The 12,214-nt window shown below is 44.5% G+C and overlaps 1 protein-coding gene across 4 annotated transcripts in view; it reads left to right on the forward strand.

The window, feature by feature from the left end:
- Positions 1–12,214, forward strand: part of igf2bp2 (insulin like growth factor 2 mRNA binding protein 2) — a 73,472-nt gene that overhangs the window by 20,443 nt on the left and 40,815 nt on the right. The gene's annotated exons all lie outside the window — the stretch shown is intronic.

A 12,214-nucleotide genomic window follows, 5' to 3' on the forward strand; every position in this document is an offset into this window, starting at 1 on the left:
AATGTTTGGGGACAGCAATGTCATGTAAATGAAAGTAGTCATGTTTAGTATTTTGTTGCATATCCTTGGCATGCAATGGCTGCTTGAAGTCTGCGATTCATGGACATCACCAGTTGCTGGGTGTCTTCTCTGGTAATGCTGTATTGCAGCCATCTTTAGCTTATGCTTGTTTTGGGGGCTAGTCCCCTTCCATTTTCTCTTCAGCATATTAAAGGCATTCTCAATTTGGTTCAGATCGGGTGATTGACTTGGCCACTCAAGAATTGACAATTTTTTAGCATTTGAAAAACTCCTTTGTTGCTTTAGCAGTATGTTTCGGATCATTGTCTTGGGTAGAATGAACGGCCGGCCAATGAGTTTTGAGACATTTGTTTGAACTTGAGCAGATAGGATGTGTCTATACACTTCAGAATTCATTATGCTACTACCATCAGCAGTTGTATCATCAATGAAGATAAGTGAGCCAGTACCATCAGCAGCCATACATGCCCAGGCCATAACACCCCCACCACCGTGTTTCACAGATGAGGTGGGGTATGCTTTGGATTTTGGGCAGTTCCTTCTCTCCTCCATACTTTGCTCTTGCCATCACTCTGATACATGTTAATCTTCGTTTCATCTGTCCACAAGACCTTTTCCCAGAACTGTGTTTGCTCTTTTAAGTACTTCTTGGCAAACTGTAACCTGGCCTTCCTATCTTTGCGGCTAACCAGTGGTTTGCATCTTGCAGTGTAACCTCTGTATTTCTGTTCATGAAGTCTTCTGCGGACAGTGGTCATTGACAAATCCACATCTGACTCCTGAAGAGGTTTCTGATCTGTCGGACAGGTGTTTGGGGATCTTTCTTTATTATAGAGAGAATTCTTCTGTCATTAGTTGTGGAGGTCTTCCTTGGCCTGCCAGACTGATGTCAACAGTTTTATATTTGTTTCTCAGTCTTATAATGGCTTCTTTGACTTTTATTGGCACAACTTTGGTCCTCATATTGATAAACAGCAATAAAAGTTTCCAAAGTGATGGAAAGACTGGAGGAAAGACTAGGTGCTGAGAGCTCCCTTATACCTGCATTAAGGAGGCAATTAAACACACCTGAGCAATTACAAACACCTGTGAAGCCATGTGTCCCAAACATCATGGTGCCCTGAAATGGGGGGGACTGTTTCAACACTGCTGTAATTTCTACATGATGAAACCAAAATGTATAAAAATGGCCTTTGTCAGATTTTAATAATGTGCACTTTAACCACATGTGATTTTTTTTTTTTCTATTACAAATCGTAAATTGTGGAGTAATAAGGCAAAGGCACAAAAGGAGTATAAGAGCAGGGAGGTTCTACTGCAGTTGTACAGAGTCTTGGTGAGACCACACCTGGAGTATTGCGTACAGTTTTGGTCTCCTAATCTGAGGAAAGACATTCTTGCCACAGAGGGAGTACAGAGAAGGTTCACCAGACTGATTCCTGGGATGGCAGGACTTTCATATGAAGAAAGACTGGATAGACTCGGCTTGTACTTGCTAGAATTTAGAAGATTGAGGGGGGATCTTATAGAAACTTACAAAATTCTTAAGGGGTTGGACAGGCTAGATGCAGGAAGATTATTCCCGATGTTGGGGAAGTCCAGAACAAGGGGTCACAGTTTAAGGATAAGGGGGAATTCTTTTAGGACCGAGATGAGAAAATCATTTTTTACACAGAGAGTGGTGAATCTGTGGAATTCTCTGCCACAGAAGGTAGTTGAGGCCAGTTCATTGGCTATATTTAAGAGGGAGTTAGATGTGGCCCTTGTGGCTAAAGGGATCAGGGGGTATGGAGAGAAGGCAGGTACAGGATACTGAGTTGGATGATCAGCCATGATCATATTGAATGGCGGTGCAGGCTCGAAGGGCCGAATGGCCTACTCCTGCACCTATTTTATATGTTTCTATGTAAATAAATGATGGGTCTCTGCCCCGAACATTATGGAGGGCACTGTATATACTACTGTTTAATTTGACAGCCTTCATAGGACAGTACAGCACAATAACTGGCCCTTCGGCTCACAATGTCTGTGCTGCACATGTTGCCATGACCGTCACTTATCTAATAAAAAGGAACTGCAGATGCTGATTTATACCAAAGGTAGACATGAAATGATGAAGTAATTCAGTGGGTTAGGCCGCATCTCTGGAGAAAATTGATATTTTCTCTACAGATGCTGCCTGACCAGCTGTTATTGCAGGATTTTGTGTCCACATCACATCTGCCTATTCATGATCCATATCTCTCCATTCCCACATTCTGTGACCCCGAGCAATCTTGATTCATCTGCAAACAGTCCTCCTCGTTTACAGCCAAGTCATTTATCTAAATAAATATTTATATTCCCCCCGCCACGGGTACCATGTAATCCCATGCTAGCTGCTCCATGGTCGGATAGTCGGCGACTAAACCGTCTCCCCCACCTGGTTTGCCAGGTGAGGAGGGGGCTGTGGACCTCCAGCAGGACCAAAAACAGGACCTGTCAAAGAGTGGAGAGCTCTTAGCGAGCCAACGGCCATCCACACTCAGTGGAAGTTGCAATCACTGTCGTACATAGCATTGCCAGGCCATGTGCCCGTTGATGTTTTCAACAATGATGATGATATATATATCATTTATAAACAACAGAGATCCCAGCACAAATCCCTGCGGAACTTCACTGGTCACAGACCTCCAGCCTGAATATTGTCCTTCCACCACAACCCTCTGTGCCTTCTATCAATAAGACAGTTCTGAATCCATACAGCTAAACCACTGTTAATCCCATGCATTTTAATCTTCTGGATCAGCCTTCCATGGGGGACTTTTACCAAATCTATATATAACTAAAAGTCACATTTTGTATGTATGTATGATCCAGAAATACAGCCAAAAATGGTACACGATAACGCAACAATTTTAGGGGCTCTTTACTCTCCATTTGCCTGGAGTGTGCAGTAGCAAGTATTTCTCTTTATAAATTTTAATTTACTTTATAATGAGAGTGGCACTGCGCTCCCACTTGCCGGGCCCATCTGCCACGCCTGCGCAGTTGGGGGAGGGTTGCCGGGCACCGCTATCCGCGCGTGCACGGGTGGGGGTGGGGGTTCGCCAGGCCCACAGCCATTTTCAGATTGCCAATTTTTTGGTGTACATTTTCACATCGTGCCTGAGATGCGTCTTAACAATTATTTATGTACTACTGTTGGGTCTAGATGTTGGATTAAAAAAATGAGAGTAAGTGGGTACTGCTACCAACATATAGAGGTAAATAAGCAGGCTTTGGGAACTGATATAGGCTACCATTTATCATTTTTATTTCCAGAATGCTGTGCTTATATTTGTGTTACCATTACATAGAAAGGTTTAGCATATGCAGTAGAAAGTTCTAAGACTCAATTATTCATATTAATATTTCTGTTCCAATTGAGCCGATTTTGAAAAATGGATGGATTTCAATTCGCTATTGAAACTCTTATTTCCTTTGGTTATTAGTTGCAGAATTACCAAATCTTGGTTTCTGTTTATGCTCCTCTTACCCTGGCTATATTAAAATGGTCTGAACTTGCTTTACTGTTCAACATTATGTGTTCCTCTGTCGTGGTGGCGTCACAACGGGTCCACGGGCGCCATTTTAAGATCGCCATTTTGATCTCATGCTTACGTGTGTACTTGACTGGCGTCACAATGGGGGACCCAATGGGTTCACGGGTTGCCTAGTGCCTCACTAAAATCCATACAGACAACATCCATCACCCTATCCTCATTGATCACTTTGTCAACTCATAAACTCAGATCAAGTTAGTAAGACACGATTGGCTGTGTTCAAAGCCATGCTGACTGTTCCCAATTAACCCATTTCCTTCCTCATCCGAGTAAATCCTATCCTGAAGAATCCTCTCCAATAGCTTACCTGCCATTGACGTGAGGCTCACTGGCCTATAATTCCCTGGATTCTCTTTGCTTCCCTTCTTAAATAAAGAAACAACATTAGCTAAGCTCCAGTCTAATAACATTGTAGGTTGCTGTACTCCAATTTAGTACCTTCCACCAAGGCCCAGCCTTCTCCCTATACAAAACAATATTAAAACTTAGGGAGTTGTGATCATTATCCCCAAAATGCCCTTCCACTGTAGCACCAGTCATCTGGCCAGGCTCATTTCCCAACACAAGGTCCAGTACGTTCCCTTCTCATGTTGGACTATCCGTAAACTGTTCCAAGAAACCCTCTTGGATATACTTCACAAATTCTTCCCCGTCTAAACCTTTGGCACTGAGCAAGTCACAGTCAATATTGAGAACGTTAATGTCACCCACTAAGACATCCTTATTTCTCTGGCATCTTTAAGTGATCTGTCTACATAGCTCGTCCTCTATTTCCCGCTTGCCATTGAGGGGCCTATAGTACAATCCCATTCCAATGCTTGCACCTTTCTACCCAAATCGCTTTGCGTCACGTCTGAAACATCGAAATCCAGGAACATTGAGCTGCCAGTCGTGTCCCTATTGCAACCACATTTCCGCAATGGCCACAACATCATAGTCTCACTGATACAGGCTCTAAGTTTGTCTGCTTTCCCCACAATATTCCTTGCATTGAAATAAACACACTTCATCCAATCAGCACCATATTCCTTCACAACTCCCTTACTTTCTTTTCATCTCCTGTTGAAACAGATATACCTTGTTCTCTTGGGCTTTAATTCTGACAGAGCTCCACTTAATCAAGAGAGCACTCCCAATCTTCACAGCTTCCTGGTCCAAGTGCTCATTCCAGTCACTTGACTTCACTACCCTGAATAGGGGAGGGTAAGGTGAACACATTAAACACCTGACTGGAATATGTCCTGCTCTATCTTAATGCCTTACAGGCACTGGGTGTCATAGGGAGGTGACTCGGGACACGGTCCGTGTTTGGAGTTGGGGGGGTGGGTGATTCAGGACAGTGTCCATGTAGGGTAGGGGGATTCAGGATAGTGTCAGTGTGGGGATGGGTGATTCAGGATAGTGTCTATGTGGCGGGATGTTATTCAGGAAGTGCCAGTGGGGGAAGATAATGTTGGTGTGTGGGTGAGTGATTCAGGGCAGAGTTTGTTCCGGGGTATCCGTTTATGATTTAGGACGTTTCAGATGATGTTCCCGTAATGCGGTGACATCGGCTTTCCCTTCAGTTGTTAAGCGGTGATTTCTGGAAGGCTGTGATCTCACCTGCCACCTTCCACCTCTCTTCCCACATTACTGATTCCCGATCTGCATAGGGCAGCGAGCGCACAGAATGTCTGGAATTAAAAGCTGTGAGTCAGCTGTGATTGCTGTGTAATTACATACTGAATACCTAGCACTTCCCATCACAGGCCCAGTGACTCACTCACTCATCCCCGGCAGCACTGTCTCCCTTGCTGTGTGAGCAGGAGCCCAGCCATGATAGGAAAGAGATCCTGGTGTACTTATGCGAGGGCTGGGTGAGGATCTGGAGTAGGGGGTTAGTGGCACAGGTAGCCTGTTCACACCTTTATTGCAGAGCAGGCCCTGAGATGGAGCCTTCTCCACTACATCACTCTCACCCCCTCCACACCAAACATACATCCTTCTCCAAACCATATCACTGTTACACCCTCCAGTACTGGTGAGAAGTGGTCTGTCACTGTTTAACACTGGGGTACTATACTTTGGGGGCAGGTGTGTCGCTGTATAACACTGGGATACGTATTGTATGGGCAGGTCTGACACAGTTTTACACTGATACAGTACAGGACCTCTCCAGATTACGAAGCCTGACTTATGGACACCTGTACCAGGCATGTGCCGCGAGCAATTACTCGGGGTAGGCAGTCAGTCGGCTTTTAAAAATCTTTAAAACCGCGCATGCGCAGATTATTCTCCTCTCCAGTAGGCAGTCAGTCGACTTTTATAAAGTAATTTGTCTTCAAAAGCCTTCTCTCTTAATAAAGTATTTAAAAACATATACCGTATACATAAACAGCGATCTGGGAACTGCAGCCAGTCCCGGGGCACGCAGGCGATGTTGCCGACTCCTGGACTAAACCAAATCCTTGATCCTATCTTGGCATCCTTTTTTCAAAATTTAGCAACTTAAATTGGGGGTGCGTCTTCATTGCCGAGAAATACGGTAGCTGAAAGAAATTTACTAACCCCATTATTTGTACACAAACTCCATTCTTCTCTCTTTGTTTCTTAAGATACTCTTAACATAATGACAATCCATGTTTGAAAAACCCACCAAGAAACTTGCGGTGCGCATGCGTAGTATGCTGCGCAGCACATGCACGCAGTCCACGGTGCAAAGGCAGAATTTCAGCTGCCTTTATAGACCGTTGTCATTGAAGGCTTGAAGCAGCATTGACGGCACGTGAGTTGCACATACTTTTGCGTGTTACCTGTACTGCAGATGAAAGGTGCGGGAGAATTATGCCTACCTAAGAGATCGATCTCTTAGGTAGGAATAATTCTCCCGTGCCGTTACTATTTAAATTGAATAATTACCATTTTATAATTTTAGTCAGGGTAGGCACTGCCTACCCTGCCTGCCCTGACGGCACGTGCCTGATCTGTACGTACAAATAATCTCTCATAAATATTATTAAATTCAAATTCGAAATACAGAAAAAACTTGCATACATGTAACTAGGTAATCAGATACTGTTGTCTCTCAAGATCACAGGCTGCCAACTTCATCACAGGATGCCACTTAAGAGATTTGCTTGGCATGCAATTACTTCTATTGATAATTGTACAATGATATTCTATAAAGCAATGTAACAGCCACTTCAAACCCATCATAATCAGCGATAGGCCGTGAGACATCCTGATTCGGTACCATTGTCTTTCCCTGTCTAGTTACAATGAATAAATGTTCATATTAATTGGCCCTCATCAACACTATTCATTGTAATATTGTTGAGACGTGGTTACATATAGAGTGATTTTGTGCATTTTCCAATTTATGATATCAACATATGTAAAAACAAACCCCTTTTGTAAATCGGGGATGATCTGTACTCAACACAGATTACACAACAAAGTTTACACAACACAGAAACAGGGCCTCAGAGTAAAGAAAGGCCAACGCGAAACATCATCTGTCCATTCCCTCTACAGATGCTGTCTGATCAGCTGAGTTACTCCAACACTTTGTCTTTTAGTTTAGTTTAGAGATACAGCGCGGAAACAGGCCCTTTGGCCCACCGAGTCCGCGCGGACCAGCAATCCCCACATACTAACACTACAATTTACAATTATACCAAGCCAATTAACCTACAAACCTGTACGTCTTTGGAGTGTGGGAGGAAACTGACGATCTCGGAGAAAGCCAACGCAGGTCACGGGCAGCACGTACAAACTCCGTACAGACAGCACCCATAGTGGGGATCGAACCCGGGTCCCCGGTGCTGTATGGCAGCAACTCTACCGCTGCGCCACTGTGCCACCCTAAATTTGCTCAACATTCCAGCACCTGCAGTCTCTTGTGTCTACAGGAACAAGGCCTTTGAGTTGATGGTGTTCCTGCTAACCAGTAATTACTCATCGACACTAAACCAATATACCAGTACTTGATCATAGCCTTTAATGCTATTAATTGTGATTCAAAAGCTCCTTTGGACATTTCTTAAATGATGTGAGCACACCTGCCTCCACCACTCATTCAGGCATTGTGTCCTGGATTCCATCTACTCTGGATGAGGAAATTCTTCCTCAGATGCTGCTGAATCCTCTTTCGCATTCCCCTAAACCCATGTCTTCTAGACTGTACCCAGTATGTAATATTTCTTACTTCCTTCCCTGTCTGCTTCTCGTAATATTGTAGACCTCAATCATGTTGTACCTCAGTGTCCGCCATTCTAAGAAAAACGAAACCTTCCTCCCCAGGCAACGTTCGGGGACTCAATTGCACCCTCCAGCGCAATTACGCCCCTTCTATACTGAAGCAACCAGAACTGTACACAATATTCCAACGGCAGCCCACCATTGATTTCTATAGCTGTTGTATCACCGCACTGCTCTTATACTCTATGCCCTGGCTAATTGAGGCAAGCATTCCACCTTATCCATCTGTGCTGCCACTTGTAGGGATCAATGGACTTGTACACCAAGCTCCCACAACTCCTCAGTTCTTTACAGTGCCAAACCCTTTCATTGGTTATGTGCTAAGGTTATTAGTCCTCCCAAGGTTCATCACCTTGCCCGTATCAGGATTAAATTACATCTGACATTGCTCCCAACCATACTGATTAATATCATTGTGCAACCTAAGAGTACCCTCCTCACTATCAATAACACCACAGTCTTTTAATCATTTGCAAACTTACAAATCATACCTCCTGCAGTCATACCTAAACCACAAATCTTCAGGATATAGAGCAAGGATCCTGGCATTGATACCTGCGGTAGACCACTGGTTACAGGCTTCCAGTCACAAAACAACCCTTCACCATGATCCTCTGCTACTATCACCGTTCATTTTGAATCCAGTTGCCTTGGATCCCAGAGGCTCTTGTATTTTAGTCCACTGTTTTCATCAATACATTTTGTTATGTCTTCACAGAAATACATAGGGTGGGTCTGTCTGTTTAAACTGGACACATTACTGGCAGAGGCAGGTTTGCTACAGAGTGCAGTGCTGTTGGGGAATGGCATGTTACTGTATAACATGGGTATGGTATCTGAGAGAGAAATCTGTCAAGGTATAACATTAGGGTACACGACTGGCAGGGGACTAATATGTCACTGTATAAGCCAGGAGTGCAGTGTTGTTGGGGATGGGTCTGGCATGGTTAATCAGTGGGCCAACATGCTGAGGGAGTTGTACATAATAGAGTTGTACATAATAATGAGAAACTTAGATCATCACTGTATGATCTTGGAACAAAGCATTGGTGGAGACAATCCTCTCTTATTATAACATTGGGTGCAGTCAGGCCTGACACTATGCAACATGGTGAAGTACTCATGGGGTAATAAAGCATGAAATAGGTGGGTCATCCATTGTCCATCTGCACTAGTCTCATTTAGCAGCACATTGTCTGTAGCTTTCTGTACCTTGGTGAACAAAGTGCTCCTCTAGATATTTCTAAAATGTTGTGAAGGTACCAGCTTCCACCATCGACTCAGGCAGTGGTTTCCAGATTCCAACCACCCCCTGGTGAAAAAAACCCTCTAACCTCTTCTCGATGTCCTGAAAGTGACGCCACAGGTGAACAGGGAGTTGAATAAGGTTTTTGGCCTGCTAGCATTCATCACTATAAGTACCGAGTATAAAAGTTGAGACATAATGTTGCAGATGTACAAGGCGTTATTATTATTGCACTGTTATTTGTTTTTTTTCCTGAGCTTTTGTTATATTATTATGATTACATATTCTGTTGTGCTGCAGCAAGTAAGAATCTCATTGTTCTATCTGGGACATGACAATAAAACACTATTGACTCTTATGACTATTCTGTTGGTCCTGCCTAAAAAAGAACTTGTTAAACATGATTTTGCATTATGTTTTAACATGCAGTGTTAGAGCAGTAAACCCCTTGGTCCCTCAAGTCTGCTCTGCCATTCAGCAAGATGACAGCTGATCTGATTGTAACCTCAAACCACATTTCTGCATACACACATCTTACCCCCTTGCTTATCAACAATCTGCTTACTTCTGCCTTAAAATATTCAAACTGTGCCTCCACCACTCTTTAAGAGTGCTCAAGTCTCACCCCCCTCTCAGATAAATGTTTTTGCCTCATCGTTCTTAAAGGGGCGACATCTGTTCTAACTTCTCCCGCAAGAGGAAGCATCCTCTCCCTATTCTCTCCGTCAAGACTCTGGGATCTCCTGTTTCATGAAGTCCTCTCTGACTCCTGTGGAAACATATCCAGACTGACTCATCTTTCCTCATAAGACAACACATCCATTCCACATGTCGGTCGAGTGAATATTCTCTGAACCTCTTTCAAACATGTTAACTTCCTTCCTTAGACAAGTCCTTACAGGAACTTTGTTTTCATGTTTAATATCCCGGTTTCAGGTGAAACTACAACACCACCAATAGAGACACAAGAGACTGCAGACACTGGAATGTTGAGCAAAAACTAAAGTGCTGGAGGAACACTTTCAATTTTGATGTAAAACTGTTATCACGGTAGGACCAGTATTCCTTGTGTAGTGCAGTGCCCCGAGGTAACACTTTCTCACTGCTGGCTCACTCTGTTATCTCATGGCATCTCTACCACACTGCCGGGTGTGCGCTCACACTCTTGCTTGCTCCCATGGTCAATTCGAAAACCTCCTCCTACAACCTCCAGGTGAAGGGACCGGAGTCGGGACAATGAGTTCACCAGAGGCTCTCGATTTGTGTGTGACCAGACAAAGAGTGGGATGGTCACTCTGTATCTAACTGCAATTCCTGCCCTGCAAGTGTGTGAAGGGTCATTGTAGAGGGAGCATCACTCTGTGTCTAACCCTTGTTACTGGCCTGGGAGTGTGTGATGTGTGTGGGAGAGCGTGTGTCACTCTGTGTCTTTAGCTGTGCCCCAGGCTGTGGTTTTTGTAATGGTGGATATTTGCATGCTTGGTATTTGATTGTTTGCCATTGCTGTTTTGGTTGGGGAAACGATGAGAAGGGCATCAACTGGGAGATTGTTGAGGCTGCTGGTTGCTCGCTCTCTATGCACCCAGGTGGAACTCATTAAGTTACCACTTCCTCCTTCTGGTTTTACAGAAGAAATGGATACAATTATTTCCAAATAAATTCCTGTTCATTGAGTTTTTTGAGTTTCCTCAGTTTATACAAAGTAGTTCTCCCACCATTCCCCAATCCATTGGTGGATTGGGGAATGTTTAAATGTGCAGACTGGAAGTTCTCCCATGATTGTTCTGGTTACTCAGTGATAGTAATAGATTTCTCTCGCTTCAGGTAGCCCCGGCATTCCCTCTCTCTCTATTCCTCCCCCACGCAAGTTGCACTAGCTTCTCGTTTTCACCCTACAAACAGCTAACAATGGCCTGTTTCCTTTGTCATCGTTACTTTTTTAGATATATTTTATTCATTGTTCGTTATCTCTCCACATCATCGTCTATATCTCTTCTTTCCCTTATCCTTAACCAGTCTGAAGAAGGGTCTCGACCCGAAACGTCACCCATTCCTTCTCTGTAGAAATGCTGCCTGTCCCGCTGAGTTACTTCAAGCGCTAAGGACAATTTACAATTTTACCATGCCAATCAACCTACAAACCAGTACGTCTTTGGAGTGTGGGAGGAAACCGAAGATCTCGGAGAAAACCCACGCGGTCACGATTAGAACGTCAAACTCTGTACAGTCGGGATCGCACCCGGGACTCCGTCGCTGAAAGCACTGTACACCATGGTGCCCTTAATTAGCTTCATTTGCAGTGAGGTTGGAAGTCTTTTTCATCGTGTGATTTTGAAATGAAAAGCTGATGCTTAAATTTGTGGAGAGATATCAGTCAATGTTCTCTCAGTCGCAGCAGCTCTGCATTCAGTACGAGGGCATCAGTGATGGGGAGGGGCAGGTGAAAGGAGAGCTGCTGATGGAAGAGCAGGGGTCGGGCTGGGGAGAGGTCAGCTCCTTGCGGCAGTGTAAGGAAGGCAGTGTTGGAGATGGCAGAGGTGGAAGGGTGCTTTGGTCAATGAGGGGGAGAGCTGGTTCCTCGTGAGTCTACAGCGGAGGGAGGAATTCCCAGGCCACCGTGGTCTGATGGGGCTGATAAAGGAAGCAGAGATTAGTTGGGTTAATCTCTGCTTCCTTTATGAGCCTCTGCAAGGCTTAATCTCCAGCAAGGCTGGTCTCTGAATGTCTAAAGGGCCTGTCCCACTTGGGCGACTACAGGCGACTAGGCTGTCGCTACATGGTCGCGGTGTGACGCCTGAATGGTCATGAGTAGTCTCCTCAAGTCTCCTAAAGAGCCTTAATATTTTTCTGGTCGCCGCTAGATTTTGAAATGTTCAAAACTTTTCGGTGACTGGGCTTGACGTAGCTTGTCTTCTCCTGTCATAGTTGCTGTCGTAGATTGTCGCCAGGATGACGTAGATTGTCGCCAGGACGACGTAGATTGTCACCAGGTGAAGTTCATTGTTGTCGGGTGCTGACTTCGGTGAATTGTCTTCAGTTGTCGCCGACAGGGTCAATGCTTGTAGCTTGTCACGGGTGGACGTAGGTTGACTTCGGTTGTCACCTGTGTGGTCGTAGGTGGAGG

Source organism: Amblyraja radiata, chromosome 7 (assembly GCF_010909765.2).
Source record: "Amblyraja radiata isolate CabotCenter1 chromosome 7, sAmbRad1.1.pri, whole genome shotgun sequence".
Classification (NCBI taxonomy): Eukaryota; Metazoa; Chordata; class Chondrichthyes; order Rajiformes; family Rajidae; genus Amblyraja; species Amblyraja radiata.